General features: G+C 34.5%; 1 non-coding gene across 1 annotated transcript; it reads right to left on the reverse strand.

Annotated features, from left to right (window-relative positions):
- Positions 1 to 5,368: 5,368 nt before the first annotated feature.
- LOC131156820 (small nucleolar RNA R71) lies at positions 5,369 to 5,474 on the reverse strand. The gene has a single exon (XR_009137090.1). It is a non-coding gene; the product is annotated as a small nucleolar RNA R71 (small nucleolar RNA).
- Positions 5,475 to 26,643: the final 21,169 nt, after the last annotated feature.

The following is a 26,643-nucleotide window of genomic DNA, read 5'->3' on the forward strand; positions in this document are numbered from 1 at the left end:
TTATATGTCCTTTTTTCTTACATTGATAGAATATGGTGCTAGCATAATTTTTGGATGTTTTCAAAAAATAACCCATGTAAAGAATTTTTTTTTTTTAATCCCATTAAATCCAATACCTTCTTTGTTTAAGGTCATCCTTTGTGATCCTTTCATTTTGTCAAAGTTTGCTTTTCCTTTAGTGAAGTTATAAATAATCTTTTCTTTATCTTCAATTTTATTTTTGAGATCATTTATCTCTATATCTTTGTTGCCATCAACTTTCTTTAGTGATTTCTCTAATTCTAGAGATAATTTTCTTACTTTATCCTCTAATTCAAAAATATATATATCTTTCTTATATTCTATAGAGTATAGGGATTGAAGATCTTCTATCATTTTTTCATTCTTGCTTTCTAATTCTTTGATTTTCAATTTTTTTTCTTTTTCAGCAAGATTTTTGGATTCTAACTCCTTTGTCATAGCTTCATTATTACTTTCCATTTTCTTGATTCTTGAATCCTTTTCTCTTTCAGCAATTTTAAGGGATTCTAACTCTTTCATCATTCCTTCATTCTTGTTTTTCAATGATGTGCTTTATTTAGTTATTTTAATTAGCATCTTATAAACTTTGAGTAAATCATTTTGTAATTCATCATAAGATGGCATACACTCATCATTGGATTCATTTGATGTATCACTGCAAGAATCATTTAAAGATTTAGATGAGGATTTCCTCATCATCCCAAGCCATAAAATAGGTATAAGCAACCTCTTGGTCACTTGATTCATTTTCCGAACTACTTTTACTATCCCAAGCTTTCATGGCCTTTTTTCTTTTTCTTCTTAGACTCTTTCTTAAGTAGTGGACATTTAGGTTTTATATGTCCACCTTTGTTGCAATTATAACACGTAGGAGTTTTATTCTTTGATTTCTTGGTGCTAATCTTTTCTTCTTCTGATTCGAAATCTTGGTTTCTTCTAAATTTATTTTTCATCCTAAGGATTTTTGCTAGCTTTTTAGATATAAAGGCTACATCATCTTCATCCATCTCTTCTTCACTACTTGAGTCTTCTTTTAAGGCTTTAAAGGCTATTAATTCTTGGGCTTTCGTTTTTCCACTCTTTTCATTCATTGCCATTTTGTATGTGAGGAGAGAACCTATTAGCTCATCTAAGGAAGTGTTTTTCAAATTTCTACCTTCCATTATGGTAGTGGCTTTTGGTTCCCATTTTGGTTGCAACACTCTAAGAATTTTCCTAATCATCTCATAAGTAGTGTAGGTTTTTCCTAGTGCATTTAGGGAATTTATTATGTGAATGAACCTAGTAAACATATTAGTTATGGATTCATCCAGGTTCATCTTAAAAGCTTCATATTCACTTGTAAGCATATCGATTCTATTATCCCTAACATCTATAGTGCCTTCCTAAGTGACTTCTAGCTTGTCCCATATTTCCTTAGCTAATTTGCAAGCCATTATTCTATTAAATTCATTGACATCTAAAGCACAATATAAGGCATTCATGGCACTAGAATTTACTTGCAGCATCTTATAGTCTAAGTCTGTCATATCAATTTTCTCCTTGGGAACTTGTTTTCCATCGACTAGTTTAAATTTGGTCACCTTCCATGACAACCTCTCATGCTTTCCAATTCATAGTTTGAAGATATATTTGCAATCTCTTTTTCCAAAAGGTATAGTTGTTTCCACAAAAGATTGGTAGCCTAGTTGAAGATTGTCCCTCTCCAAAGGGAGCTACGCCTAAGTGAGCCATTAGGATCTTTTTATAGCTACTAATTATGATTTGCTATAACCCTGCTCTGATACCAATTGAAAAGCAGGGTGTAGTCCCAAGAGGGGTGGGGGTGAAATGGATTTTAAAATTTTATTTTAATTCCTTTGAAGAAATCTTTTTATTTCTTTTATTTCGTTTAACCCATTCTTGACTTGTTTGTTTGATTTACCAATCACACAAGAACTTAGTTCTTTTAATCCACAACACTATTACTTATCCAAACAAGTAATCAACTACTCAATTAAACTAACCGATCAAGCACAATGTTCAAACCAAACAACCAATTGATTTTCCAAGTATAAGTTAACTGCAGCACAATTTAGATTGATGAAAGTATTGCAAGATTCAGCACTCTTTGAAATATAAACACATTCCAATCAATATTAAACTTTAAACCATTTAACCACAATACATTAGATTCAACTTTCAGCTTTTGTTGTCAGCTTTGTATATAAATTTGAATCAAGCCCTGTAGTAATGAATTTTCTTCTTTAATATGATGTGTAATATAAAATCTAACACTCTTTCCAAAATCCACAATTCAAATAAACTCTTAGCTAATTTTATCTTTGGGATGTTAACCAAGTAACGTACTCCCGTATGGTTTCTGCAAAATATGGTTTAACCAACGTACTCCCTTTTGGTTTCCGCAACCCAAATCAAAATTAAACCTTAAGTTTATTTAACTTCCAAATTACGTAGTTTGTATTATATTGATATTTAAAACATTTACACAATTGTATATGTATTGAAAATAAAGAGAGTAAGGAAAGAGAGAGTGAGACTGAGATTTTTACAAGGTTCGACTTATACCCAGCCTACATCCTCGCCTTTGGCAAACCACCCAAGGATTCATTAAACCTATTCCTCTAATGGGTGGAACAATACCTTTACACACTCCTTCAGTAGGCTAGAGCTCGCCTCTCCAAACGATGTCCCCTCGTTCGGTCACTCCTTAATTAGGCTAGAGTCTGCCTCTCTAAGCAATATCCCTTTGCTTAGCCAACAATCCAAACAATCCTTGGAATTGTCAATTTACAAGATATAAATCAAATAGACGTGTACAAATAATGCTCACACAAAGAGTTGATTAGTACAATTTAGAAACTAATATACTTCAATTCAAAATATCAAAAGAATGAAGTAAGAAGCTTGATGTAAATATCACCGGTTTACTTCTCTTTGATGAGGATCAAGAACTTAAATCATATGCTTCAGAGAAGATGTAAAAGCTCAGAGATTTCTTAAGAATTTGGCAGAAATTCAAAGCTTTAAAACAAATAGCAAGAAGGCTTTGAGTGAAAGATATTTTGAAAGAATATTCAATGCTTGGTCTATATGTCAAGATCATAAACCATGTATTTATAGGCTTTAAAAACATTCAAATTCGTGTTGCCCAAGTTTCTTGGAGTGCCCTCCAAGTTTCTAAAAAGATTGGGGCGCAAGTCAATTTGATTTGAAAATTAGAAGTTTAAAAAATCTGCTAGTTGTCGTACTTCAGTTGTCTAAAGTGCAACCTCAGTCACCTAAAGAGGGGTCCGGAGCTTGAACATATAGGGTCAGGCGCGTGAAGACACATTGCCTGTTCTAATTTTTATTCAGCAAATTCCTCGGTCGCCTGAAGTGACTTCAGGAGCCTGAAGATGTCTTTTTTTTATTTTTCTTTTTGTTTTCAAAAATATTTGACTTCCTTGCTTTCTTTCTTTCGAAAAGAATTTTCTGGGGATTTAAAATAAAGTCTCCAAGTCCATATTACTCCCCTAAAGAGCTTCTTTTCATTAAAAATGATATTTTTACCTTTGAAGTACTTACATGAAGATTTCCTAATAATTTAAACACTTCTTGTTCTTTGTAAACTTCATGGTTATCTTCGAGCTTTGAGTTTATTCCATCTTCAACTGTCTTTGAGCTTCCTTTTTTGATCACTTCATAACACATCATGTACTTTTAAGCTTGTTGGTGATCTTTTGAAGCTTTGTTGGTTTTGGCTGTTTAAGTTTCCTAAAAAACATCATTTCTTAAACACACAATGATATTAAAACCTTTTATTTGTTACCATCAAAACAAGAGGCGAAAGCCTTGTTAAGCTAATAGTGACAGACTTAGGACGTCATTGAGAGCCAAGTTAGAATAGGAGTATAGTAGATTTTCAATACTTGTTTTGGTTTGTGCATGAAGTATTCGGAGGCATGTGACAATTGAAAAAGCTTTTGTACTTTTTGTGTATATTAAACGATCATTTGGCTGTATTTTATGGCATTAGTGACAGACGCTCGGATTGCAAAGGAATGATCTTTTACTGCTTTCGTTTACTGTTTTCATCTTTATATGCTTTCCTTACTGCTTTCTTTACCAGCTTTGCCACTTTTTATGGTTTTATTATGATGAAGTCTTAGAGATAGGATAACACTATTATTGATTTAGTAAAATATACGTAGAAGGGCTATGGTTTCCCGTAGAGGTTCTCGTGGTCGTTGTGATAGGGTATACTTCGATTTCTGACCATGCTCCGAATAGTTGGTGCACCATTGCTACCCTATGCCATCAAATGGCACCTTTGACAGTTTAGCCTAATACGGATAATTGACCAAACATAATTTACGCACATGACATCGTAAGTCTAATTTATGATTAAGCACTGCTTTGTAGGGTTAGAGTTAACTTAGACTTTACATGCTTTCATTAGGATTGTTAGAAAAATTCCACCTTTACACTTTCTTTTTACACAAAGCTATAATAAACTGGTTTTGAAGTGGTTTAATAATTGCGCTTTAAGTCTCTGAGGATCGAAACCTGACTTCCCCCACTTTCTATTGAATATGAGATTAGTTAGGTTCTATAAAATATTATTTTTGGTAGTTAAGGACCCAAGCCTTGGCGAGCCAACCAAATTTTGGTGCCATTGCCAGGGACTTAGCTACGGTTATTAGCCAACTTCCATTTTTTAGTATTGTTGCTTTTTCTTTATTTATTTTATTTTTTATTTTATTTTTTTTTTCTGATTCTGAAGTGCTAAATCTGTGTGCATCAAGTGTGTATGTTTGGTTTGTGTTCTTTGGAGCTGGAGATAGTTACCCTAGATCTCGAGACCGTAGGTCCTCTAGGAAACCTACCTTTAATCCTAAGATAGCTAAGTCGTCTAAACTTAAACTCATGGTTAAACGACCACCGGTTCTCGTTGATCAAATCCAAAACCCCAAGCTCCCTGCCTACTTATAGTGGGAGAGCAACCCCTTTGACCTCTTAGGGACTACTTTGTACCTAATGCATACACCTTGTTGTCTTGTATCCAGTTCTCGGATGTATAGGAGGCTCAATTTGAGATAAAGACTTCTATCATATCGATGCTGCCCAATTTTTATAGGAACTCCACTGAAAATCCTTACCAGTATTTGGATAACTTCTTTGAAATCTGTTCCACCATCCATATACCTAGTTTTAGCGATGATGCTCTCTATCTTAGGCTTTTTCCATTCTCTTTGAAGGATAAGGCCAAATATTGGCTGACGTCCTTAGAGCCAAACTTGGTGGCCAACTGGCAACCATGCAGCCGAGTTCCTGAAAAAGTACTTCCTAATTAGGAAGATGAATCAGCTTCGGAGAGCCGTCATGAGTTTCTCACAGATGGACGGGGAACTCTTTTTTGAGACATGAGAGTGTTTTAGCGACTTGTTCCATAAATGCCCCCATCATTAGGTCCCCAAGTGGCAATTAGTTCAAACCTTCTACGAAGGGCTAGCTGAGAGAGATAAAGCCATGGTTAATGCATCGTGCGGAGGTACTTTCCTCACTAAGCACGAGAATGAGGCATGGGTTCTCTTTGAAAACCTTGCCAAAAACTCTCAGCAGTATACTGTTATTGCTAGTAAGCCCTCCAACCCTTCCACTTCCACATCAAAGTCCAAGAGAATTCATGAGTTGGCTTCAAGCCATGATCTTGCACCAACCCTGCACACAATAGTTCAAAAGTTAGACCGATTCTTGTCCACAACACAGCAACCACAACCCATGACATGTGCAAAGGTGTGTGCCATCTGCTTGAACCCTTCACACTCCTGTTCTAGTTTTCCACATGCTCTTTCCCAACCCGAGCTCATGCCGGAGTAAGTAAGCGTCACCCAAAATTGGTACGACAGGCCATCAAATGACCCATACTCCAACACGTACAATCCTAGGTGGAAACAACATCGTAACTTCTCTTAGAGGCCGCAAGCTCGAGGGTTTCAAAACCAAAGACCTCAAACATCAACTAATGCTCTACCTTCGCACCTATATCAGAACTCTTAAAATCCTCCCATGCTTACCCTTTGCCCGCCTTTCTATCAGCAACCATCTCTTTCTCAACCAACGTATGATTTTTTTTTTAGGAGACAGTGCTGAAAACCCTTAAGAACATTGAGGCTAATCTCCATGTGGATCGAAAACTCCTCCACTCTCTCTCATATTCCATTGCTAAACTGGAGGCCACCATGGGGCAACTAGAAACTTCCTTGAGCAAAAGAGAAGAAGGCAAGTTTCTAAGTTAGCCTTTAGTGAACCCTAAGGGTCAATATAGGGTAGAGAGTGAACTTGCAATTGGACCTTCATCATATAATGAGCAAGCCCGGGTTGTCACCATTCTCTAGAGTGGTAAGGAGGTTACTAAAGGTTTGGGGAGAAAATTGAACAAGAGAAAGATAAGGAGAAGAAAAGGTAAGAAACTGAAGATGAACCAAGTGATCCTCCTTCTCTCAGTCTAGTAGCTGATACTAAGACATCTACTTTATCTAGAGGTGAAGCAATCCCCCATTACATTCCTAAAGCACCTTACCTAGCAGCTCTTCTCACACCCTCCAAATCTAAGAAGGAGATCACCACTAAATCCATCATGGAAATGGTCCATCAAGTTAAGGTCAATATCCCTCTCTTAGATGCCATAAAATAAGTGCCTACATATGCCAAGTTCCTCAAGGACCTATGCACACAAAAGTAAAAATCAAGGGTGCATATGAACAAGCAAGTTAGGTTAACCAGGCATGCAAGCTTAATTCTCTTAGGTCACCTCCCTCCAAAGTGAAAGACTCTGGTGCTCCAACTATTTCATGTGTAATTGGAAATTACATAATTGATAGGGCTCTTTTGGACTTAAGATCAAGCGTGAACCTTATGCCATACTCGATTTTCTAGAAATTTAACTTTGGAGAGCTAAACCCACCCCGGACACCTTGAGCTTTGCTAATCGATCAGTGAAAAGACCCCAAGGTGTAATAGAGGACGTCTTGGTAAAGGTTGAAGAGTTTTACTATCTTGTTGACTTCATAGTCTTGGATATGGAACCCTCGAACCCAACCAAGGACCAGATCTCTGTCCTATTAGGACGACCCTTCTTGGCCATGGCTAACGCCTGCATTCAATGTAGGTCAAGGATTATGGATGTGTTCTTTGGTAATATGCACCTTCGACTGAACGTATTCCACGCATCTCAACATCCACTTAAGGACGTCCAAGCTGTGGACATCGATATGATCGATGAATGTGTTGAGGATGTGGTCTCCTCAATTTTATGAAGGAACCCTTTAGGGGAGATACTTCAGCTTGAGAGCCTCTTTATGTCCAATTTGGATGAGCCATATGAGTAGAATGTTCATGTTGAACACTTTTTAAAATAAGGATTTTTTGGTAGAGAAAAAGACATAACAATGTGAATGTAGAAAAATAACAGCATTTGGAAAATCCTCTTTTTGGTGCTTTTCATTCCAAAAATAATTTAAACCATTTTGAAATATCTTTTGACCTTATAAAAATATTTTCTAAGTATTTTAAAAGGTATCTAGGTCCAATAAGTTAACCTAAGAGTTTCTTGTATCCATATTGAAATTGAATGAAGTACTTACATAAAGACTTCTTAACACTTTGACATTCTAAGCACTTAAGTCTTCATGCATGCTTTTACTCTATCTTGTCTTCAAGCTTTAATATACTTTGAGCTTTCTATTTAATATTCATGCTCTCATAATCTTCAAGTTTTATTAGATCATCTTTGAATCCGTGCTTTGTTTGATCATCTTTCTTAGGAATATAAGCTTTCAAAGATCCTTGTGAACACTTGACCTTGCTTTCTCAAGGTTGAGTCCTAAAATGTCATCACTTAACCAAATATGTTAAGTTCCACTTGTTTGTTAGCATAAAAATAGGATGTTAAGTCTTGCAAACCCAATAGAAGGGTCAAACCATTGACCCTGAGGAGGTTTGGTTGACCGAAGTGCACGGAGTGTTGGGGTTTGGTCGACCGAACATGCCAACTTTGTACATTTCGGTCCTATTCTTCTTATAAAATTGTCCCTCTTCTCATGATAATTAAATCTAAGATTATGGGGGACTTTTTCATGCAACATTGTGAGTCCTATGGTAATCTAAGGCCTTTGAGCTTATCTATCCTATCATGCATGCAATGCATTAAATTATTATAGACCTGAATAAACCTTAATTAAATTACAACAAATAAATGGACTGGGTCTTTAGCTTCTTCAAGTCCATGTGCATTATATTGAAACCTCCAATTGATCCTGCATGCAAACTCATCAACCATTAAATATCAAAGTATTTTTCATAATCAAAACAGGGTTTGACCTAACAGGTCAACAATGCGTAGCTATCAAATTGCTTCCAAAATATTTTATTGTAGCCTTGCGTAAAATAAAAGTAAAAAGATTGTATTTTTCAAGGTGTGTTTTATCAGCTACTTGAAAGCATGGAAAAGAAAGCAAGTAAATCTAACTTAACTCAACTCCTACAAAGTAGTGCTCAATCATGAATCTGACCGAGGATGTCATGTGCATAATCTAAATTTCGTGAGTTTACCACATTAAACTAACCAAAACCTAGCTAATCGATCAAAGGAACCATTCGATGGCACAAGGTGGTAAGGGTGCACCAACCGTCTCGAGTACGGTCAGGAACCGGAGTATACTCTATCATAACGATCACGAGAACCTTTGTGGGAGACTGTAGCCTAATATATGTACCTGAATATAGCTATAGAAGTGTTATCCTATCTACCAGGTGATCACGCGCTTAAACTGCGTAATTAGACATTTTAAACTAGGCATTAGGGCTTATATTTTTAATTAAATGCTTAATTACTCTCAATATTTTAACAAGGTGTACTATTTATAATCTTTGGGTTTTATTAAGTAATTTATGAATTTTTGGCATTTTTTTATCGCAAGAAAATTATCAGGAGCTAAAATCAGCATTAGTTTGTAATTTGTACATAACTTTTCCATCAGAGCTCTAATTGAGACGATTCAAAATCCCGAAGAAAGATAAGATAATTATTTAACACTTTTGTGTTTTGAGTTTTGAGATAAATGGGCTCCAGTAGAGTCAAAATGGGGCTCGTCCGCTAATAAAAAATGAAGAAGAAAGAAGAAAAAAAAATACTTTTGATGTGACTCGGCCATGCAGCCGGGTCAGGTCTGGTGAAGTTAGGTGAAGGGTTTTGGTTTTCTTCCTATAAAGCCTGCTTTTCTTCCCTTTATTCTTAGAAGTGCACCCTTCCCTTTCTCTCCTTCACTGTCTCTCCTACCTCCTACCTCTCTCCTTGTTCTCTCCCTCTCCTTCTCTGCTCTTCTCCCCTTCTCTCTATCTGCTACTCCAGTTGCTACACACTTGGGAACCCCCTGCAGGCCACCACTCCCAGCTGCCTGCTGCTACCAGCCATGCACGACCCACCTCTGCTGCAACTCTCCAGCCAAGCCATCTGCCAGCTGCTACTCCTCCCCGAAGCTGCTGCTGCTTGCTCTAGATTGCTGCAACACAGCCACCCCCGTGAGCCAGCTATCCTCCAGGCCACTGTTGCTCCACGGTCAGTCACCAGGAAACCACCCGAGACCTCCATCCATAGCCACCACCTTTGCTGCAGGTGCTGCTAGCCCCACAGACCTGAGATCAGGCTCCCACTGCAACACCATCCACAGTAGCTTTATCTCTCTCTCTCTCTCTCTCTCTCTCTCACTCTCTCTCTCTCTCTCTCTCTCTTCTTTTCTTTTTTATTGTTAGTTAAATACTATTATTTTTTTTATTGAGGTTTATTGAAAAATTTAAATTTTGAATATTATTTAAAGTGTTTTATTAATATTGCAGTTTATTTAGTTATTTATTTTCTCAAGTAAAATAAAAAAAAAGAAAAAAAAGAAAAAAAAAAAGGTGTTTTTGTTTTTAAGAAATTAAATTAGTTGTTCTTTTCAAAATTTAATTTTTGTCGAAGCTCGATTTAGTGTAGGATTAAGTCTTATTAAAGTTCGTATTTTTATCGTGACTAGTTACTATACAAGTCATTAAAGATTTAATTTTTGTCTGAGTTCTTGGTTGGCTTTAAATTTTGTTAAAGGTTCGATTTTTATCGTTTGAATTTGTGTTTGTGCGAGTTTCATTATTGCGTGTTTTAATTATGTATTAAAGTTGTCATCTTTTTTATTCTAAAGTTGAACGCATGTTTCGATGTCTGCCTGATTAGACATAGTGTTTCCGTTCTTGCTATTTGAAAATGGAATAGCTTTCCCAAGAGGGGGGTGAATTGAGATTTTTAAAAATTTATTTCCCTTTTTAATACTTTTGTGTTATAACAATAATCAATGCTCAACCACAATCACAAAATTAAATCAGAGTAATGACAATGAAAACAAATTAATCAACCACTTAATAATAACCCTATAGTAATGTGTAAAGCTTGATGAATTTGTATAAGCCCTATTGTTAAATTTCACAAACAACCTTCTTCCCAATGTTCAGCTTGTAAATAAACTTTCAGTTTAATAAGTTAAGGATGATCAACCAACGTAGTCCCTTTCAGTTTTCGCAATCAATGCTAATCAAACCAAAACAAATTAACTTCCAGTCTATTTAATAACCAAACACTCAGAATTCATAAATTTATAAAGAATCCACGCAGTTTGTAAATTTTTCTAACAAGTAAAGACTAAGAAAGAAAGAAGAACACAAGATTTTATGAGGTTCGGCTTCAACACAGCCTACGTCCTCGCCCTTGGCAAAACCACCAAAGGATTCATTATCATCATTCCTTTACCAGGCGGAACAATACCAATTACAACACTCCTTGGTTAAGGCTAGAGTCCACCTTCTCCAAACAATATCCTCTTGTTTGGTCCAACGATTCAATAATCAAATCATCAATCAATCTACTACAAAGATTTAAAACAAGGCGTAAAAGAATTGCTCCTCAAGAGCTGATTAGTACAAATAAAAATTATATACTTCAGTAAATTCACAATACGAAATTCAAATTGAAGCTCTAGAGTTTTATCACTGTAGTAATCTTTCAATAGATGAAAGAATTAACAATTGAAGCGCAATATCAGTGAGACAATCATCAAAGTTTTTTAGAATTTCGTGGATGTTGAGAGCAATGAAGGGCTTTCAGAATTTCAGAGTGCTTGAGAGAGAGTTTGTTTGCTGATTTGATATCTTGGTATCAAAATCAATGTATCTTGAGGGTATTTATAGATGTAGAATGGTTTCTTACTTGTTCCCCAAGTTTACTTGGAGTGGGGTCCAAGTATTAAAATAATTTGGGATTCGACTAATTGAAAATTTAAAAATATGCCCGATGAGAAATTTGAATTTTGCCACGAGCCAAATGATTGTTGAATCTCTGGCAGTCGTTTGTCCAAGTATTTCTTACATATTTTTCACAAACAGAAAGGTGGCAGTCGGCTGTCCTCAGGGTGGCAATCGTCTGTCACTGAACAACTTAGTTTAAAAAATCAATCAGAATGGTGGCAGTCAACTGACAAAACACAAACAAACTTCTCATTTGTCACTGGCAGTCGTTTGTCAATAACTTGACAATCGTCTTTCATGCTATCGTCACTTGTTTAAGACCCTTAAAAGAAATGCCAGTCGTCTGTCCATTAAACAGAAAGTCATCTGTCCAACATGTTTTCCTTCTTTTAAGAACAACTTTATCTCTCTCATCTTTTCTTAATTAATCTTGGAATATTAACTTGTTTAACTTTGAAAAACATGTTCCAAGACTCTAAAAACTTCATGTTTTTAAGTGTGTCTTTGCCAAATGAGCTTCAAAATGAATATTCATACATGAATCAATTTGAAGTACTTACAAAGCTTGTCTTATAAACAAATTTGATACTTTTTTGCTTTGAGTTTTTTTGTTGCCGATCTTTCAAAACTTCCTTAAGCTTTCATTATGAATCACTTGTATTAATGTAAGCGTTTCCTTGTTCCTTGATCCTTGTGAGCTTTCATAAAGTATTTGAAGTTTGAGCAAATCATCTTTTCCTGAAAAAATATCACTTGAAAACAATATTAGATAACCTTACTTTGTTATCATCAAAATCAAGAGTTGTAAGCCTAGCTAGGCCAACAATCTCCCCCTTTTTGATGATGACAAAGAAAGAGCAAAGATGCAAAAATAATACTCCCCTTGTCAATGAGCATAGTTTAAAAATAATTTCATTAAGACATAAGTTCAGAAGGTTCAAAGTTTCAGATTTAACATTGAAACAAGACATAAGTTCAGAAGGTTCAAAGTTTCAGATTTAACATTGAAACAAATACATAAAACTTATAATACATAGAACTCATAGTACATCAAACTAGAAATAATACATCCATAGGTTCAAAGTTTCAGAACTAGAAACAAATACATACATAGGCTCATAGACTCATAGACTTTGCTCACACACACATACTCCCCCTATTGACATCAACAAAAATGCCTAATACATCCAGAGACTGAGCATGTGTAGTACACAAAATAACAAAAAGTTCAAACATCATCAAGAGTCTGTACTTAAGTATCAAAAGCCGTGTCACTATCTTCAACAATTCCTTTTCCTTTGGTTCTTCTTCTTCTTCATCATCATCTTTAGCTTCTTCTTCTTCTTCAACTTCAGTAGTGTCTTCATCTGATTGCTTGAGAGTCATCATTATCATTTTCATTACTCTTTTTTTCTGAATCAATGCCATTTTGTGTGACACATTGCTCGATTTTGTCAAGATGCTTATCTATTAAAGTATATATATCATCAATATTTGTGATCTTGTCTTGAAGTGAAGCAAAACCATCCCTCATTTCAGAACTAAAGTTAGAATAATGTTGATAAAAAGGAAGAAACCAAGGAGGCATATCAACTTCTTTAGGAGCTAGATTACGTTCTTATGGTGCTGGTCGTGCTGGTCTATTACCCCTAAACATCCATCCCTTGATATACTTCTTGTAACCCATCCTCTTTAAAGCAGTGGAGGAGAATATATTGTAATGGGTTCACTTCACTAGTTTGGAAGATGGAGTGAGGACTTGAAAATGAGCAAAAACTAAGGAAAGAATGTCACCATATGGAAGCCCAATTCTAGGAGATTGGAGCTTCATGACCATCCATTTTAGTACAAGGCTAGCTAAATCCAATTTGTTTCCTTTTAGTATGCACCACATGATGAAGTAATCAAAGAAGGAAATATGATCAAAGGAGCCTGATCTAGGAATTATATTATAAGCAATGATCTTGGGAAGAATTTGTGCTTGCAGATTGAGTTGTTTGTATTATGGAGGGTTTCCAAAATAGACGGGTTGATAGTTCATCATAAGAGGCAGAAATTCGTGAGGGAAAAAACCCTACTCCATTGTCCATTGTTTTTCTATTGGATTGCACTCAAAATCACCATGCTTAAGATGAAGTATTTTCCTTAGAGAGTGTGGAGTAAGTGTGATCTTTTGGCCAAATACTTCAGTGTCAAATCCAACATCTTTCTTTACCAAGTTTGAGTAGAAAAGCTTTATCTGGTCAGGGTAATATCCCTTAACTTGGTGAAGAACAAACTTATCCCATCCTATATTTTTGAACAACTCAAGAATCTTAGGAAAATTTTCTTCAATGAAAGAGATGTCTAGCACCTTACAAAACATTGGATCGATTGTAGAGATGTGATTTTGGTACAAAGCTTTTGCATGAGATGAAACTAACCATTTTTCAATTTCATTGTTGCTAACAGGCCTTGAAGAAGAAGCTTTGTCATTTTTCCTAACTAATTTGGTTCATGGCATGATGATGAAGCAATAATTTGAGAAACCCTATATGTGAAGGATTTAGGGTTTTGATGGAATGATGTTGTGAGGAGGTTTGGAGAGGAGAAACTTAGGGAAGAGATGAAGAGAGGCTGTTCTCGTGAAAGGTAGACGAGTGGATAGGAATTTGGGGCTTTTAAAAAGAGTGTTTTTATGTTAAATGAACGTGAACCGCTGCGAGATAGTCATCTGTCATCAAGTTGACAGTCGGCTGTCAACTGTCTTTCCAGATAGACAGTAGCTTGTCAGGCGCCTGCCTAGTGTTTGGCAGTCGTTTGCCCTGAAGAAATTCTTTTCTATCTTTAGTTAACCTCTCATATATCTAACATTCCTAATTCTCATCGGATAAATACAAATTGATCTTCAGCTAGTGGTTTTGTGAATATATCAAGCTAATTGATCGTGAGTGTTAACAAATTCAAGAACTATTTCTTTCTTATCTACATTATCTCTTAAGAAATGATAAAATATATCAATATGTTTGGTTCTTGAATGTGAAACTGGATTCTTTGAGATATTTATATCGCTAGTATTATCACACTTTATAGGGATTGTTCGATATTGAATTTTGAAGTCCCTTAATTGTTGTTTCATATATAAAGTTTGAGCACAACAGCTCCCATTTGCTATGTATTCTACTTTAGCTGTAGATAATGCTACGGAATTTTGTTTCTTTGAGAACGAAGAAACTAGTGAGTGTCCTAGAAAGTGACAAGTCCCACTAGTGTTCTTTCTATCTATTTTGCATCCTGCATAATCCGCATTTGAATAATTTATCATTTCGAAATTAGTTCCCTTTGGATACCATAAACCTAGATCAAGTATGCCTAGTAAATATCTAAGGATTCATTTTACTGCGATTTGATGTGATTCCTTAGGATCTAATTGAAACCTAGCACACATACATACACTAAACATGATATTCGGTCTACTTGCTATTAAATATAGTAAGCTTCCTACCATTCCTCGGTAATGTTTGGCATCTACTTGTTTTCCTTTTTCATCATTGTCAAGACTCGTTGAGGTGCTCATGAGAGTTCCTATGGGTTTGTTTTCTCCCATATCAAATTTTTAACATGTCTTTGATATATTTAGTTTGATTTATGAATGTTCCATTTTTAGCTTGTTTAATTTGTAACCCTAGGAAGTAATTTAATTCTCCTATCATGCTCATTTCAAACTCTCTTTGCATAGTTGTAGCAAATTTGTTACATTAGTCTTCATGAGTTGCTCCAAATATGATATCGTCAACATAAATTTGTACTATAAGCCTATCATTATTTTTGGTTTTTATAAAGAGAGTGCTATCTATCTTTCCTCTTGAAAAATTGTTTTGGAGTAGGAACTTGCTTAGTCTTTCATACCAAGCTCTAGGAGCTTGTTTCAAACCATATAAGGCTTTAGTTAACTTGAATACATGATATGGATTTTTAGAGTCTTCAAATCCTGGAGGATGTTTAACGTAATCTTCTTCATTTATATAAACATTTAGGAATGCACTTTTTACATCCATTTGGTATAATTTAAAATCGTTATTGGCTGTATAGGCAAGAAGCATCCTTATGGCTTCCATTCTTGCTACGAGAGCAAAGGTTTCTTCGTAATCGATACCTTCTTCTTGATTATAGCCTTGTGCTACTAGCCTAACTTTATTTCTTACAACTACCCCATTTTTATCCTTTTTATTTCTAAACACCCATGTGGTTCCTATGATTCATTTATCTTTGGGTTTAGGTATAAGTTCCCACACTTGACTCCTTTTAAATTTATTTAGTTTCTCCTGCATAGCTATAATCCAAGAATCATCTTTTAATGCTTCTTCTATATTCTTGGGTTCATCTTGAGACAAAAAAGCATAATAATTACAAATATTTTTTAATGAGCCTCTAGTGGTTATTCCTTTTGATGGTTCACCAAGAATTTGATCTTTTGGGGTGACTTTTAGCATATCTCCATTATTTAGGTGGTTCTAGAATTTCTATGATGTTTTCATTTGAAGCTTCATTATTTTTTTCTTCTTTTATTTCAAGATCTTCTACTTTTTGTGAGATATCTTCTTTTTCATCATTCTTAACTTTATTGTCATAATTATTTGATTCATCAAACGTTATGTGTATTGATTCAATAATAGTAAGAGTCCTTTTATTATAAACCCTATAAGTTTTACTATTTGTAGAATAACCTAAGAAGATACCTTCATCAGATTTTGCATCAAACTTTCTTAAATCATCTTTAGTATTAAGAATAAAACATTTGCACCCAAATACATGAAAGTAGAAAATGTTGGGTTTTCTACCTTTCCATAATTCATACGGTGTTTTGTCTATACTTGATCTTATGGATACCTTATTTACAATATAACAACCTATACTTACAGCTTCTGCCCAAAAGTATTGAGGTAGATAATTTTCGTTTATCATGGTTCTAGCCATTTCTTGGAGGGTTTTATTTTTTCTTTCTACCACTCCATTTTGTTGTAGAGTCCTAGGTGCTGAAAAATTATGGTTTATTCCATATTCATTATAGAATATATCAACATCTTTATTTTTAAATTCCCTACTTTGATCACTTCTAAAATTAGTTATGTTATAGCCTTTTTCTTTTTGTAATTTCTTACATAAGTTGATTAGCATGTCGCAAGCTTCGTCTTTGTTTGCTAAGAATAATACCCAAGTAAATCTTGAATAGTCATCTACAATTACAAAAAACATATTGTTTGCCTCCTAAGCTTAAGGTTCTAGTTGGACCAAATAAGTCGAGATGCAAGAGTTCTAGGGGTCTTTTAGTAGATATGTATTTTTTTCTTTTTGAAACTTGTTTTGACTTGCTTTCCCTTTTGGCATGCATAACAGACCTTGTATTTTATGAATTTAGTATTTGGTAATCCTTTTACAAGATTTTTCTTAGATAATTTGGATAAAAAATTCATACTAGCATGTCCTAGTTTCCTCTGCCAAAGCCAATTCATATCATTCATAACAAGTTACATTTTGATTTACTAAGTTCTCAAGGTTTATGCAATATACATTATTTATCCTATGAGCTATAAACAAAGTTTTATTGTTCTTGGGGTTTTGAATAACACATTTTTCTTTCTTAAAGATTATTTCGAACCCTTTGTCACTTAATTAGCTAATGCTTAAGAGATTATGTTTTAATCCTTCTACCAATAGCACATTATCAATAGTAAGAGAAGGTTATTTACCTATTTTTCCAATGACAATAATTTTACCTTTGGCATTGTCGTCGAAGGTGACGTATCCCCCATCCTTTTGTTTTAATGTGGTGAACTTGATCCTATCACCGGTCATGTGCCTTGAACACTCGCTATCCAAGTACCATTTATCCGTTGGCAGTGTTGTCCTAAAGCACACCTACAATGAGGGATTCATTGTGTTAGTCTTTGGAACCCAAATTCTCTTAACTTTCTTTGAATTGCTTTTAGTTGTATTAATAACTTTCCATTCTCCTTGAACTTTAACATATTTTCTTTTTAGTGGGCAATTGAACATTACATGACCTTTAGTTTTACACATGTTGCTAGTGGTGTGTTCATGTTTATTGTTTGAAGAAGTAATAGCATAGTGCTTGGCCTCTTTGACAAAATATCCCATATATAATTTTTTTTTCCTTTTTTTTTTTCCATTATAACCTATCCCTTATTTGTTTCCATTTAGTCTTTGTTGTCCAATCATGTTTTCGAAATTTTCTTTTCCTTTGGTAAAGTTATATATACTTTTCTTTTTATCCTTTACTGATTTTTTAAGTTCGATTATCTCTAACTTCTTTTTATTTAAATCATATTTATTAATTTTTCCTATCTCTTGAGTAGTTTCTTTTATTTCTTCTTTTAACTTTTCAATACACGAATCTTTCTCCTTTTCATTGATTTTAGATGTTTCAAGTTGCTTCATTAATTCTTTATTTTGGTTTTCAAAGTTATGTTTCTCTTGAAAATTTTTATGAATCTTTTATGTAAAGAAAACAACTCATCTTGTAATTTCTTATAGGAGGGCATGTTGTCACAAGACTCATTGCAAGATTCTGTTGAGGAGTAGTAGGAATTTACCTCTTCGTTATTCGCCATAAAGCATATATTTGCCATCTCTTGTCCACTTGACTCATTTTCCGTCTCGCTGGATCTTGAATCATCCCAAGTGGCCTTCATAGCTTCCTTGTTTTTCTTCTTGTCTTTCTTGAGTAACAGGTAGTATGGCTTGATATGCCCTAGTTTCTTGCAATGATAGCATATAGGAGATTCATTTTTACTTTTATTTTCTTTTTTGCTTGTCTCTCCTTTTTCAAGTTTCTTTTTATTAAACTTTCTAGGAAACCTTTTATTCCTTCTATAGAACTTGCCTAGTCTCTTAGTGATGAATGCTAATTCATCCTGATCTAAATCGCTTGATTCACTTACCTCATCACTTGAGTTGTGACTAGAAGCTTTAATGCAATTGATCTTTTATGCTTGGGTTCAGGATTTCTTTCGTTTAAAGCCATTTCATAGGTAAGTAATGAACCTATGAGTTCATCTAGAGAGGTGATCTTAAGGTTTCTACCTTCCGTGATAGCAATAGCCTTTGGTTCCCATATGAAGGGAAGGCCTCTTAGAATTTTTCTAATTATTTCGTAAGTAGTATAAGTATTTCCTAAGGCACTTAAGGAGTTGATTATGTGGGTAAACCTGGTGTACATACTTGAGTTTGTTTCATCTAAATTCATTTTAAATGCTTCATACTCACTCGGTAACATATCTATCCTGTTGTCCCTAACATCTATTGTTCCTTCATATGTTACTTCTAATTTGCCCCATATTTCTTTAGCCATCTTGCAGGCCATGACCTTATTGAACTCATTGGCATCTAAAGCACAGTATAGGGCATTTATAACATTTGAATTTATTTGGAGCATCTTATAGTCTAAATCGGTCATATCATTTTTCTCTTTGGGAATTTGTTTTCCATCTACTATCTTAGTAGGAATTAGGTCTCCATCCATAACTACTTCCCAAGCTTTCCAATCCATGTGTTGGAGATACATTTGCATTCTCGTTTTCCAAAAGGTATAGTTGTGTCCACAAAAGACTGGTGGACGGGTTGAGGATTAGCCCTCACCAAAGGATGCTACTCCTATATTTGTCATTTTATCTTTTTATAGTTTCTTGTTAGGAATTACTATAATTAGGCTCTGATACCAATTGAAATTGGAATAACTTTCCCAAAAGGGGGGTGAATTGGGATTTTTAAAAATTTATTTCCCTTTTTAATACTTTTGTGTTATAACAATAATTAATGCTCAACCACAATCACAAAATTAAATTAGAGTAATCACGACGAAAACAAATTAATCAACCACTTAATAATAACCCTGTAGTAATGTGTAAAACTTGCTGAATTTGTATAAGCCATGTTGTTAAATTTCACAAACAACCTTCTTCCCAATATTCAGCTTGTAAATAAACTTTCAGTTTAATAAGTTAAGGATGATCAACCAACATAGTCCCTTTCGATTTCCGCAATCAATGCTAATCAAACCAAAACAAATTAACTTCCGGTCTATTTAATAACCAAACACTTAGAATTCAGAAATTTATAAAGCATCCAAGTAATTTGTAAATTTTGTTGAAAAGTAAAGTGTAAGGAAGAAAGAAGAACACAAGATTTTATGAGGTTCAACTTCAACACAGCCTAAATCCTCGCCTTTGGCAAAACCACCAAAGGATTCACTATCACCGTTCCTTTACCAGGCAGAACAATACCAATTACAACACTCCTTGGTTAAGGCTAGAGCTCGCCTACTCCAAACAATATTTCCTTGTTTGGTCCAACGATTCAACACTCGAACCGTCAATCAATCTACTACAAAGATTTAAAACAAAGCGTACAAGAATTGCTCCTCAAGAGCTTATTAGTACAGATAAAAACTATATTGTTGACCCTATGGGTTATACCATGTTTTTATTATGACAAATACTCAGGTATTTAATGTCTTTGAGTTGATGTGCAGGTTTATCTTGGCAGTATCCTATGATGGCACTCAGAGACCTAGAGGAAAACGAAAACCTTGAAGACCCTAGATATAATTTATGTGTTGTAATTTATATTTGGGTCTGTAATATTTAAGTAGGAAAGGTTTGTAATAGTAAATAGGGTTTTAATTGTAATAATTGCATGCATCACCTGCATGATGTAATGTGCAAGCTCAAAATGAAAATGACCTTAGACAGACCGTAGCGAACACCCTTCAGTCGACTGACACCGGATTTTTTCAGTGCCCTAAAAAGGACATAGAAATGACCCTAGGATACTCACTCATGCACACACATGTTTGATTATTTGGAATAGGGTGTTTTTTGCATGAAACAGGACTGAAATGCACAAAATGTGCACCTTCGGTTGACTGACACCTCATGTGTGTTTTGCCCCCGGTCGACCGAACTTGGTCTGGGTCAACAAGTTGACCACATCCCGGTCGACTGATCTTTGTAGTTCATTTTGGCCCCGATCAACCGAACCCGATCCGGGTCAACAAGTTGACCATAACCCGGTTGACCGAACTATGTATAGTTTGTTTGACCCGAGTCGATCGAACCTCCTAGGAGTCAACTTTTTGACAACCTGGTCAGCCGAGCCCAAAAAGTACTCCAACGCTCTGGTTGACTAAGGGTCCTCGGGAGTTGTCCCAATGCTATAGTCGACCGAACTATCTAGTTCAAATATTCCTGGTCGACCGAACTACGCTAATTTGAAAAAATCGCCTCGGACATACTTGTCCGATCGACCAAACTTGTAGTTCATTTTTGGCCCGGTCAATCGAACCTCAAGAATTTCGGTCGACCAAACTCATCCTGGTTGACCGGTGCTCTCGGGTTGGTCCAAATTTTTACTGCGGTTAACTTTTTTAAACGGGGTTAAATAAATTAAATATTGTTAAAACTTTTCTAATTATTGCACTTATGTCCCTAACGGTTATACTTCAGGGGTAGTCCATAAATACCCCCTCATTTGGAGTAATTAGTGTGGGATTAGCATTCTTGATTATGAGATATTCTCTGAAATTCCCAAAACCCATAATACTCATTTTTGAGCCTTCAACACTTATTCTTACCAGTTCTTACTACTCAAATATCTTTTGTAAGTGTGATTTAAGTGTTGTTGTTCCATAAGGATTGCTCTCTCAAGATTGTTGTTGTGTGAAAGTATTTTATATGAGAGCACATCCTCAAGTGTTCCTAGGGGGCTTTATTAATAAGTCTTTCCTAAGAAGACTTCGTTGGAGCTTCTGAGTATTGCACCATCATTACAATATCTTAAGAAGCCTGTATTTGATTTTGGTTGCAAAATTTCTTTTCAAATCACTTTCAAATATCTAGTGTGTTTTTATCTTGATAAATCTTCGAAGAGATATTTGTTTGCATGATAAAAATCTTTGTTGCAATGTTCATTGATTTATATCATTTGTTGAATACAAAGATTAAACTTTTTTTGCAAACCAAACATATACATTACTTGAGCATCATACGATTTAGAAAATCAGCTAATTGAAATATACATTTATATCGTTTGGCTATTTTTATCGTGTCTACTGTTCAAGTCGTTATACATTTAATTTTTGTCCGAGTTCTTGGTTGCCTTTAAATTTTGATTTTGGTTCAAGTTATTGATTTTGTTAAAGGTTTGGTTTTTATCATTTGCGTTTGTGTTTGTGTGAGTTTCATTATTGCGTGTTTTAATTATGTGTTAAAGTTACCGTCTTTTCTATTTTGAAGTTGAACGCATGTTTCGATGTATGCCTGATTAGACGTAGTGTTTCCGTTCTTGCTATTTAATTTAGTGCATGTTAGGATTAGGGTTTTATTTGCATGTTCATTTAATTTGTCAAAGGCAATCTCAAACAATCTTGAAAATCCTAAATCTGAACTGAGTTCAGTAACTTTTTAATTTCGATTGGAAAAACGTAAAATTTGAGATTGAACTGCATTCCCTGAGGAGATGATCTGATCTTTGGGCTAAATATTACATAACAGAACTCTTATACTTAGGATAGCTTCCGAGCTACTCATTTTTTGATTGAGTCACCAGGTATTCATCATATTGGACCCACAAGGTTTAAAATCTTGTTTTGATGATAACAAAGCAAAAGAACTTAACATATTTGGTTAAGTGATGATTCAGGACTCAAGTGTTCAAGAACAAAAATTGACAAATTCTTTTAAAAGCTCGAACTCAAAGATACAAGATCTTATGAAGCTAAAGACTATTGAAGCTTAAAGTCAAGTCAAACATGAAGGAAGTCAAAGCAAATACGTGAAGACACTGAGAGCAAAACAAATACATAAAGACTTAGTGCTTAGAAAGTTATAGTCTCTTAAAAAGTCTCATGTAAGTACTTCAAATGATTTCAATATGGATGCATGAAGCTCTTAGGTTAATCACTTGGACCTAGATACCTTTTAAAATACTTGAAAAATATTTTTATGAGGTCAAAATTTATTTCAAAAGGGTTCAAATTATTTTTGGAATGAAAAACATCAAAATAGGATTCTCCAAATTCACTCCTTTTTTTTCTATATCTGCATTTATGTGCACATTTATCTATCCATGGCTTCTCTATCTTCAAAAATGTTCAACATAAAAGTTGTAGGAATTTTTCTTAGCTTTGTTTTGATACCAAGATCGTTTTATTTGGAGTTTTATAGTGAAAGTTATACCCAAAATATTGAAAGGTGGTTGAAGCTGACAGCATCAGGTGATTGACCATATTTGATCAGTTGATTGACATTTTAACAGAACTAAGTCAGGTGACTGACACTATATTGTGTGTCAAAAATTCACTAAAATTTAAAAGGCACAGGTGACTGACCTTCATAAAATTCAAAATAAAACAGCTAGGGAATGTTTCCAAAATAGATTGCTTAGCCTCCAAACTTTGTGAAAACTTGGGAAACACTCCAAGTAGCTAGGGAAATACGAAAATTAAACTTTTTTCATCTATAAATACATGTTATATTAAATAATTAAAGACATCAATACATACAATCAACATTCAAGCATAATATTTTCTACTCTTCAAAAGCTATCTTGCTAAAACTCTTGTTGAAGTTTTTACTGAGAATTTCCTGATAAAAGCCTATGGTTCTTTACGTTTCTCTTGAGTTTCTCAATCTAAGAAAGAACTCCGGTTATAATTAATTGAGCTCATCTTTTTATATTGATTTTTATTGAAGTATATTATGATATTCAATTATACTAATCTGCTCTAGCTGAGAGTGCTTTTTGTACACAAGAATTGTTCTTATTTCTCTTGTTGTTTTTTACGGTTCAGGATTGTGGAATCGTTGGACTACAGAGCATGGGGTCTCTCTTGGAGATGAGGGCTCCATCCTACTTGAAGGAGAGTGTAAATGGTTTACTCTGCCCGATTAAGGGAGTGGTATAGTGAAATCATTGGGTGGTTTGCCTAAGGTGAGGACGTATGCGGGTGTAGTCGTACCTCGTAAAATATTGGTGTCTCTCTCTTCCCTAAACCTCTTTAATTTTCTACATATATAAATTGCATGGATGTTTACTTAATTTCTGAAAATTAAACAGTTATTGGGATTGCAGAAACCTTGATTAAAGAAAGTATGTTGATTGCAGAAAATCTTGATTAAAGGAAGTACGTTGATAAATATCAAAAGTTCATTAAACATACTTAAACTGAAGTAACTTGTTTTATGTCAAAGTCTAAATTTTGGAAGCTTGTTGAGATTTCTATTTTGTTTCATATTGTGAAATCAAGCTTACCTTATTGATTGGATTGATATATTGAAAATCTAAATTCTAGATATTGAAGTTTTGACCTTTATCATCATTCATTAATAAATACTAAATCTTGGATCGAGTGTTGGTCATTGCAAACCAATTATACTTGTGTGATTGAGTTGGGAAAGAATTAATAAAAAGATTTATAAATAAATTTTTAAAACCCAATCCACCCCCCTTTTGGGAGTACACCTTACTTTTCAATTGGTATCAGAACCTTAGGTTGTAGTAAATCTTAAACTAGAAGCTACATAAAGATCCTTATGACACACCTAAGAGTATCTCTCTTTGCTGAGGGTCAATCCTCATCTAGACCACCTATTTTCTACTGTGTAAACTACATCTTTTTGAAAAAAAGGATGAGAATTTATTTACAAACTATGGATTGGAAAGCATTGAAAATTTTCATACAAGGTGACCTTATCCCCACTAAAATCGTGGATAGTAAAGAAATACCTAAAGTGGAAAAAGAGATGACCGACAATGACCATAAGATGTTATAAGTAAATTCAAGTGCTATGAATGCATTATATTGTGCTCTTGATGTAAATGAGTTCAATAGAATTATAGGATGCAAATCAGCCAAAGAAATATGGGAAAAACTAGAGGTAACCTATGAAGGAACGATTGAAGTTAGAGATAGTAGAATCGATATGCTCACTAGCGAGTATGAAGCATTTAGGATGAATCCTGATGAGGCCATTACTTGTATGTACACTAGATTCACCCACATAATAAAATCCCTAAATGTCTTAGAGAAAAACTACTCTACACATGAGATGATCCAAAAAATACTTTTGAGGGCTTCCACCAATTTAGGAACCTAAGGCCACAGCAATTACGGAAGGAAGAAATCTCAAGAATACCTCCTTAGATGAATTAATTGGATCTCTTCTTACATATGAGATGGCAATAAACAAAAGACCTAAAAGAAAATCTAAAACCAAGGAATCCATTACTTTCAAAGCCTCAAGTGAAAGCTCTAGTGATGAAGATGAAGAAGTGATGGATGTAAATGATACAACCTTCATTGATTACGCACTTAAATTGTGTAATTAAGCGTTTTAATCCAAGCATTAGAACTTATAGTTTAAATTAAATGCCTAATTACTCTCAATATTTTAACAAAGTACCCTATTTATAATTTTTGAGTTTCATTGAACAATTTATGAATTTTTGACAATTTCTTATCGCAAGAAAATTATCGAGAGCTAAAACCGACATCAGTTCGTAATTCACACATAACTTTTCCGTACGAGCTCCAATCGAGATGATTCAAAATTTTGAAAAAATATGATAAAGATATCTACAACTTTTGTGTTTTGAGTTTTGAGAAATACTGGCTTTAATATGGTCGAAATTGGACTTGTTCTCTGGGAGACAGAAACTCAAAATGGAGCAAACAAAATAAGAAATTGAAGAAAGAAAAAAAAATGTGGGCCGGGGTCCATTGATGTGACCCGGCCATGCAACTTAAGAGGTGCTAGGAGAATTATTTGGGCTGGACATGAAGGGCTTGAGGGTAGTAGGGCAGAATGGGCAGAGGACAATAACAAATCCATGTGTAGCATTGAAGAGAAGAGGCAACGCCGCACGCAGAGGCTCTCCATTCCTCCAACATGACTACTCTCTCTCTTCCTCTCTTTATTTCTCTCTCTCTCTCTCTCTCTCTCTCTCTCTCTCTCTCTCTCTCTCTCTCTGTGTGAATTTAATATTTGTTAAGGGTTATTCTCATTGTTAAGTCTTTAGTTTACTTTTATTTAAAGTTAATGTTGCGATTAAATTCTAGTTTAAGTTGATCAGAGTGTAAATTTATTCTATTGTTGAAAAAACTTTTTTTTATTAGATTAATTTATGCTTTACTCCCTCTTTTACTCTCTCTCTCTCTCTTGAATTTGAATACTTGTTTGAGTTATTGATGAATCTTATTTGGGTTGTTTTTATTATTAAAGTTAGTTTTTTTTTCTTTTTAATTAAAGTCATTAAATCTAGTCTAAGAAAATGTTGTGTTTAGTTTGCTTGCTGCATTTATTTAAAATTAGTGTTGGATTTAAATATTTGTTCAAGTAGTATCTTAGGTTAGTTTATTATTAAAGGACTTTTGTCTAGGTTAGCTTAGTTAATTTATTTGTTTAATTGTATGTTAGTTAATCTCCTATTTATGCACGTTATGTTCTTGTTTTAGGTTTTAATTTGTTTCAATTTCATCACGAAATTTCAAAACCCCCAAAAATTTTGAATCTGAACCATGTTTAGTAAAATTTGTTTTCTTATTTTTTTTTGTTTTACGCTAGTTTAGAACTAATTTGCATTCCTCGTGGAGACGATCTGGCTTATTTGGGCTAATTATTACACGACGTAGCTCCTATACTTGGGATAGCCCAAGTGCTACTCATTTTTAGAAGTGAGTCAAGTTTTTGGCGCCATTGTCGAGGAGTGCCAGAATTAGTTTTAATCTAGTGTTTCTCCATTTAATTTGATTTTTCTCATAATTTTAAAACACAAAAAATATAATATTTTCAAAAAAAAAAACAAAAAAAATAAAATAAAAATTTTTTAATCATGCTTGACTATTGTTATGTTGGTGACTATCTGCTGTTTGGATTGACGTTTGATGCCTTGGGTTAGAGATATTTCATATAGGCTATACAAACTGTCACCTAATACAGGTAGTAGGTTTCCTGTTTCTGTTGTAAGTGAGGACATTGAAATTGATTTGAGTGATCTTTTTGACAAGAATTTTGAGGACACCATGGCTGAACCTCCACCTGCACCATGCACTTTGAAAGACTTTTTGCAGCCTACACGCACCACTACACCATCCTTTATTTCTTTGCCAAATAATGCACCAAATTTCACCATTAAGCATGGTATGTTGTCAGTAATACCTAAGTTCCACGGGATGGATTCTGAGAGTCCTTATCAGCATCTGACCGATTTTGAGTTGGCATGTACTACCTTCATTACTAGAGCAGGAAC

The sequence above is a fragment of the Malania oleifera genome, chromosome 5 (assembly GCF_029873635.1).
Source record: "Malania oleifera isolate guangnan ecotype guangnan chromosome 5, ASM2987363v1, whole genome shotgun sequence".
NCBI lineage: Eukaryota > Viridiplantae > Streptophyta > Magnoliopsida > Santalales > Ximeniaceae > Malania > Malania oleifera.